The sequence below is a fragment of the Convolutriloba macropyga genome, chromosome 15 (genome assembly GCF_964194025.1).
Source record: "Convolutriloba macropyga chromosome 15, txConMacr16.3, whole genome shotgun sequence".
Lineage (NCBI taxonomy): Eukaryota > Metazoa > Xenacoelomorpha > Acoela > Convolutidae > Convolutriloba > Convolutriloba macropyga.
In genome coordinates this window covers 9797776-9803775 of record NC_134482.1, presented here as the reverse complement: position 1 = coordinate 9803775, position 6000 = coordinate 9797776, and the positions used below count along the sequence as shown (strand labels likewise).

Genomic DNA, 6000 nt, shown 5'->3' with positions numbered 1-6000 from the left:
ATTCTTATGAAGCAAACCCAGGAGGGATTGCAGCATCCGAAATCACCAGACGAAAAGCTCTAGTCAGAGGATCTGCTGAGTGTACATTTTACGGAAAGGTGGCCGTTGACTTCTTTACCTGTGATCAACATTTTCTCAGTGTTGTAACACTTCGAATCTTTTTTCGGCGATCAATTGACGATTTTTCTTTAATTTCAGATGACCCTGGAAAATCCTACAAAATAAAAATTACAGAAATTAACTTATATGTACGAAAAATGACTCTGAACCATGATGTTGTGTCAGCAATAGAAAAGACCTTGCTGTCCAGTCCAGCATCCTATCCTTACCTATAAACGATTACTAAAACTTTTCTGGCTTCTGCCGGTTTGCAGAGCTGGAAGGAAGAAGATGTTTCTGGTAGAGAACCCATTAGAAGACTCGCCATTTGCTTAAACACGAACGAAGCTTTCCGCGGAAACAATCTGCTTAACCCATTTCACTATAGAAAATTCAATTTGGAACAAATTTGTATTTACCGTAATGGCCTTCCCGTTGCCGATAGTCCTATTTCAACTGATGATTCAAAACGTGTTTACTTTAACACGATGTCAGATCTAGCCTATATCGACAATGGACATGGAATTAGTCTAGAAGACTACCCAAATCATTTTATTATGGTTTTCGATCTGACAAGTACTCAGCAGGCGTCTCATGATTTCATTCACCCTGAACTTACAAATTGTTCTGTATCAATTGAGCTAAAATTTTTTGCTGCCTTAGCTCATAATGTAGAAATATTCATTATTGGTGAAAAAGCAGGTACCATCTATATTGATTCGGCGTGGAAAGTTTCAAAAGAATCATATTTTAACAAACTAATGGCCGAAGACAATTTGAACTCTCTAATTCAGAGATGTTCGGAACTAAAATACAAATTTCGTGGAGTTTAAGCTGCTGATAATTTTCCAACCAACTTTACCGACAACAGCTTCGTTATAGTCAATATTTCAACGTCTGCATCAATTGGAACCCATTGGATTCTTCTCTGCCGAAAAGATCAAAAATTTATTTTTGCAGATCCCTTAGGCCAAACTCTATCGTCATACAAACAGTTGCAGAGCAGAATCGCCTCAAACTTTAATGTTAATACCGTATATGAATTACTGAGAAATCAACCTATACAGAAACAAAACTCAATTTTGTGTGGCTTATTTTGTATTTATATTGCTCATATTATTTTCAGTGGAAAAAAAACTTGTAAAAATGAGTAAAATTCATTTGCTTCGTTTTGTGCTTCATATGATGTTCTAACATTACTAACCTATATTGAAAATAATTTTTTTTCAAAATTTAATTTTTTCTTCATAAAGGAAACGAACACACAGAACATCAGAATTAATTTCTAACTTTCCATATCCACTAATAAAAGTGTCCATTGTTTGACAAAAAGCACCAGCATGCGGTCCAGAGAGAATCGATTGAAATCTTTTCAGAGTTTCAGTTGTTAGTTGATCAGTTTGATTTTTCTGGTTCGATTGGTTGATTTTTCTGCTTCGATGCATTAACTTCCAAACTTTTGTGTCCAGCAAAGTTTCGTTGTAAGCAGTCAGGTGGTTGAAATTTGTTTGTGACATTTTTCGTGAACATTGGCAAACGCTTTTGTATGGAAGCAGTAGTGTCTGCTTTTGAGAAACTGTGAAATTGCTTTTGTTGTACTCCATTGCCAGCAAGAGTTTTTGAAAAACATCTCCCTTTGCCTCCAGTGTATGCGAAGACGAGAAAAGATACTTGAAATTTGTAAAAAGACACGGAACTGAACACGGTTTTGTTTATTTGAGAAAGTCTGCTGAGAACTCCGACACGTCGATAAGAACATTGTAATGATTAGTAGGGTTACAATCACAGTGGACACTCTCAAAATGCATGCAAAAGGCAAAGTTCTTAAAATAAGTAAAATCAGGTTTTTTTTCGATATGAAATATTTAAAGTTTTTCTGAAACTGCTTGAAGAATCCCGGAGAACGCTCATACATTGCTTCCACCATTTTTTAATATATTATAATTAGTCTGAAGTGTCGTGCTCGTCGTCTTTTTTAGTTTTACGTCTTTTCGCTGCTGGAGCTTTGTTAGCTTGAACAAAAGCTCAAACTCGCCTAAAGTTAGAGTAATTCGTTGTTGAACTTCATATTCTTTGTCAACTTTTTTAAACAGCTTGAGAAATACATAGGTACACGTATTTTCATAAGATTTCACTGTTGCACGTATCAATATCTTCTCTGTTCTAGAGATTTCTAAATACACGTCTCCAAACTCTGCGTCCTTATTAGCAGTAAATGGTATTTTGTGTACTTAAACTGTTTGGTAGTTTGTGTACAAGAATTGTGTACTTAAACTGTGTCAAACTACCTGTTTTGAAAGAATTCGGAAATAATTTTATTTGCAAGTACCTTTAACACACAAAAGACAAACAACAATTGAATGGCTTGCTAATGATAAGAGCGCTCTTGGCTAACATGTAAGCTTCTGATTTGAATTTGAATGCAAATCTAGATTATAAAACTTAGCAGTTTCATCAAAATGTAAGACAAAACTCGTGACCCTCACTTAAACTGTTTTATTGCATAGGTATTAAAGTTTATATTTGGATAATAATACTCAACATAGAGCAAGACATAGCGCAGTTTAATGTAAAACAAATCTGACCTCTGGGTGTGTCCATAGATAAGAAAGAACTCAAAATTACACAGCAAGCGTTTGATAGCAGGCTTTAGGCGTTTGATATAACATAGTCTATGCTAAACAAAACTGGTTGTAAATTTCCTGTTATTGTATACATCATAAAGGTTTAATAAAACTGAATACTATTGTGTTTGAGTCTGTTTAGATAAGACAAAGTTATACACTTTGCAACTAGTTACCAATATCATAAAACTATAACACGAACAAGTTCATTTAGAGTAAACATTCACAATTGCAGTTACAACCCTTGACCTGGGTGTGTTAAGTATTCAACAAATTTCACGCACAAGTGTTGCTAATGTTGGTATTTGCCGGATTTTATTTATTCGTTTTACACTCAAGGCTATAGTTGTTCAGTTCTGCTCCAATTTCAAGAAAAGAAGTTCTAAAAACGTTTACCAATAATCTCTTACTACATTCTGTGCAAGTCTGAAGATTCTTGGGAGCGCAGTATTGTCTATCTGCATTGTTTTTATACAGCAAAAGAAAAATAGCGAAAAAGGCTGTTGGAGATCAGTTGAACATTGCATCATACCAAAAATGTTCGTGAATTTTGTTGCAACACTGCCAGATGAATACGTATCTACTGAAGACAATGGCACAAAAACTGTGCTAACAGCTGGAGGATACAGCGTTCCACGAAAAACGCCCCTACTTTTCCCCTATGACTTTGACACACTTTCTCCAGACACAAAGAGACTTTTTTACCGATACGATTGTGACTGTGTGCCTATTTTTGAGAATCAACTCGACCACTTCCAGGCAATTGAAGGACTAGTTCAACTTTGTGGAGTTCAACCTTCGCCAACCTCACCAGCTACTTCACCAATTGGATCACCGGCAACAAACGACTCGAGCCCCATTGGTACGCTGGAAACAACAGATACAAAACGAAAAGCAGTCATGGCTTCAATCATGGACAAAATGTCTGGGAATATGGGATCAATCGAGCAGTTCGAACCGAATTTCGATAGTTCTCTTCTTTCAGAGACAACTTTTGTGACACCAACCCAGAGTGCAGAGAAAACTACAGTATCCTTCGAAGCGTACAGAACCTCAACCAACACAACACTCTTGATTTCAGAGACTCCCAAAGTATGCAACGCTCCACAGAAAAAACGTGCCAATTGAACACCGCTTATAGAGATATTTGAGGACTAAATTGAACTCTGAGAACTGAAACGTTCTGAAACTGTCACCATTTCTATCAATCTGTAAATAATTAAAGTGTGCGCTTTAATAATATTTTTTTGGGTGTGATTGTGTAAAAAAATATCAAGTTGCAATTTTATTTTTAATAGAACATCATAATATCTCTTTTTGTTGAGAGAATAAAACGGGCAAGACAAGGCAGAATCAAAAAAGTATTCCGTCAAATTGTTAGCTTGTAAACGTTGAAAGAAAACAATCTCACACATTATAACATAAAAACACAGCAAGCAAAGCTCTGTTTAAAACACATATTGAAGAATGAAACGGTAAAAAGTCAATTTTTATATATAGGAATTCTGTATAAGTGCAAAAATCTCACTAATAAAGTAGTTACCAAAAACTTTTATTTTACTAACCATAGAGTAAAAAAAGGTTTTTGAATGGTAAAAAGTCAATTTTCATATGCAGGAATTCTGTATCAGTGCAAAATTTTCACTACTTAAGTAGTTACAAAAAACTTTTATTTACTAACCATAGGGTAAAAAAAAGTTTTGAAATGGTAAAAAGTCATATTTCATATGTAGGAATTCAGTAAAAATGCAAAAGTTTCACTACTTAAGTAGTTACAAAAAACTTATTTTTTATTCACCATGTAGTAAAAAAAGGTTTTTAAATGGTAAAAAGTCAATTTTTATATGTAGGAATTTAGTAAAAGTGGAAAAATCTCACTAATGACTAGTTATAAAGAACTTTTATTTTATTCACCATATAGTAAAAAAAGGTTTTTAAATGGTAAAAACTCAATTTTCATATGTAGGAGTTCTATTAAAGTGCAAAATTCTCAGTACTTAAATAGTTACAAAAAACTTTTATTTCATTCACCATGGGGTAAAAAAGGTTTTAAATGGTAAAAAGTCAGTTTTCATATGTAGGATTTCAGTAAAAAAGGCAAAATTCTCACTAGTTGGGTAGTTACAAAAAACATTTATTTCACTAACCATAGGGTAAAAAAAGGTTTTTAAATGGTAAAAAGTCAATTTTCATATGTAGGAATTCCGTAAAAAGGCAAAAATCTCACTACTGAAGTAGTTATAAAGAACTTTTATTTTATTGACCATATAGTTAAGAAAGGTTTTTAATTGTTAAAAAGTCAATTTTCATATGTAGGAATTCTGTAAAAGTGGAAAAGTCTCTCTACTTAAGTAGTTATAAAGAACTTTTATTTTTTTGACCATATAGTAAAAAAAAAGGTTTTTAAATGTCAAAAAATCAATTTTCATATGTAGGAGTTCCGTGAAAGTGGAAAAATCTCACTACTTAAGTAGTTATAAAGAACTTTTTTTTTTAACATATAGTAAAAAACGTTTTTAAATGAAAAAAGTCAATTTTCATATGTAGGATTTCAGTAAAAAGGCAAAATTTTCACTAGTAAAGTAGTTATAAAAACTTTTTATTTTTATTTTTCATATAGTAGAGAAAGGTTTTTAAACACTAAACAAGTTCAATTTCTTTAAATAGAATGCTTCTAGTTATTCCACAACTACATTTATGATTTTCACCAAATGACATTGGTAAACTTGTTATAAGTATTAGTGGTAAATATAAAATCCTTAATTTCAATTGCTTTCTATCTAAAGGTTTTTAAACACTGAAGAGGAAGGGTTTTAAACACTAAAGAAGTTCAATTTCTTTAAATAGAATGCTTTTAGTTATTCCACACCTAAATTTATAATTTTCACCAAATGACATTGGTAAATTTGTTATCAGTATTAGTGGTAAATATAAAATCCTTAATTTCAATTGCTTTTTATCTAACTTTGTCTTACATATAGCTACAATATACTTTTGCACAATGATAAGATAGAATGTCTTTCAAGGAGTTACATTGTGTTCACACAAACACGCTGATAATAGAAGTTTAGAACAATTTTAGTCAATAGTATAAGAATACGGCCAAGTATTCCAGAAACCTAAACGTGAAAACTGATAATAAGGTTGAAAATACAACGGAATTTTGATACAACCCTCGAAGAGTAGAAAAAGTCTAAAACGAGTTTTGTAGAAGAGTACTTAGAACACTTGAACAGTTTCCCGACAGAAACGGGTATATTGTAATTATACTGCGATA

General features: G+C 32.7%; 1 protein-coding gene across 3 annotated transcripts in view; it reads right to left on the bottom strand.

Annotated features, from left to right (window-relative positions):
- The window catches only part of LOC142354678 (uncharacterized), a 51867-nt gene that overhangs the window by 4075 nt on the left and 41792 nt on the right, over positions 1-6000 (bottom strand). The window lies entirely within an intron of this gene.